General features: G+C 44.1%; 1 long non-coding RNA gene across 1 annotated transcript in view; it reads left to right on the top strand.

Moving 5' to 3' along the window:
• The first annotated feature begins 438 nt into the window (after window positions 1-438).
• The window catches only part of LOC116185545, a 20,677-nt gene continuing 19,186 nt past the window's right edge, over window positions 439-1,929 (top strand). Inside the window, exon 1 of the long non-coding RNA XR_004150389.1 lies at window positions 439-450. This is a non-coding gene — a long non-coding RNA (uncharacterized LOC116185545). The remainder of the gene's footprint in view (window positions 451-1,929) is intronic.

Here is a 1,929-nt window from a genome sequence, read left to right as displayed (position 1 = left end):
CGCCTTTGCCTGTAGCATCCGTAACGCCGATGTTTATCCACAAGTTATGCTGTTCGGATTTCGCTATTCTCATCGAGTTTGGCGGTGTGCCAGGAACCTAAAACTGGCTTGCTTAACTTCTACTACGTAGAGCAGGAAAATAGAGGAGGTGTGCGGAATTATCAAGGCCGTAGACAGTTGGACGGAATCGAAATCGCTTCGAAAAATGTAAATTGCGCGTGAGTGGCGGGAGCGTACGTCAATCGTTCGTTTGACGCGACTCGATTTATCTCGGAAACAAACTCGATTCTATTCGTGTTCTTAGAAACAAATTCCCTGAAATTCATACAATGTGTATAAGGAAGGAAGGAAACGACGACGACGATGGGAGATATAAAAGAAAAAAGGGGAGATAATTATTTTGAGGAGAATTTCTTGCCGCGTAGATGTAGATCAAGGACGCGGATTCGCGTTTCATCTTTCTCCGCAGCTTCTGTCGAACCGTCGTATAGCGCGGTATAAGCAACGTCTAGGAAATCAAATTTCTTCGCAGGTGGAGGAGAGTCGGATAGCGAGGAGTGAAAAAACACGCGGGCCTGGTTTCCTACAAAAATTTATACGTGACTGATGGTTGAATTGCTCCTGTCTCGTCTCCCGTCGCGTCTCGGTTAGATAAGAACCGCGTCATCTTCCCGATTCCGCCATCGTTTTAATCTTATCCTCCATCGAATTAAACCACCGACGATTCTCGATGAAAGAAAGAAAACGCTTCGCTCCTATTTCTCTCGTGGATCGATCGAATTCGAAACGAGGCTGCTCGAGAAACGTTTTCTCAAGTTGCGTGAATTTCGTCGCCGAATCGATCTCGAATGTTTACTTTCCGAGAAAGACCTTCGAACGGTCTTCCACGCGCGCGCCCAAGAAATCTTCCTCTCTCGTTATGGCTTGGATAAAACCACCTTATATAATTTGATCGAAATGTCGGTTTTCAAGGGAAAAAAAGACAATTACGACGTGTTTCAACTTGGTCCACGCCTCGGGCGTGGATACTTTTGTTGTAAACATTTCTTAAATAAGAACGAGTGAAAGCTTGGATGCATAAGATCGACCGATTACCTTACCGTCCGATTTGTATTATTCGTATAATTCCTCGTAAAGATCGTAAATGATAAAATGATATTTTTTTCGAGCGAGTAGAATTTTAACACTTTTGAAATTTTCCACTTTTGAAAATTTTGTTTCATAAATTTTGCCTAAATTAATAAGTAATCGGGAGAACGAGCAGAGGTTCCTATTATTCTCTATTATTATTTTCCTCAATTACGCGGTACAAAAATTTAACATTTTTAACGTCGTCTAATTTATTTCACGGAAATCTCTTCCTTATTCTGAAAAAAAAAAAAAAATCTTCATCAAGGCAACGCGCGATTCCTTGGTAAAAAAAATTCGTTACGCTCCTCTATAATTATATCCACGTCTCTCTCATTGAGCGCGATGCTACGACTCCCACGAACGAGTTTCCAGGTGCATGACTAATGCAATCCTTCTCGCGCATGACAATTATTTTTTATCGTCCAGGAAGCGCGGGCATCTCGTAATTTCCTTCATCTTATAGCAGTCTCTTACTGAAAATCCGTCTACGCGCTGTGCGCGTTCCATCCAGGAACGGGTATCTGAATTGCGAGCGGATATCGTCGATTACGGGCACGGTTTTCCGGTTTGGCCGGTGCGTGTACAGGTTCGAACGACTCGTGCGTGGCTAAACACGGCGGAAGAATTTTGATGGACCACGCAAGAGAAAGTATCGAAAGGCCCGTCGCGACCGTCACCCTGTTAAATTGCGTTTCGCGTCCGATCCTTCACCCACGATCCGTTACGACGACGCGTCGTCACGTGACCGACGACGGCTACGTCCCGTGTGAAAAAAGCAGCGAGGAATTTTTTTCGAAC

The sequence above is a fragment of the Apis dorsata genome, unplaced genomic scaffold (genome assembly GCF_000469605.1).
Source record: "Apis dorsata unplaced genomic scaffold, Apis dorsata 1.3 scaffold_209, whole genome shotgun sequence".
Classification (NCBI taxonomy): Eukaryota; Metazoa; Arthropoda; class Insecta; order Hymenoptera; family Apidae; genus Apis; species Apis dorsata.
This window is presented reverse-complemented; position numbering and strand designations above follow the sequence as displayed.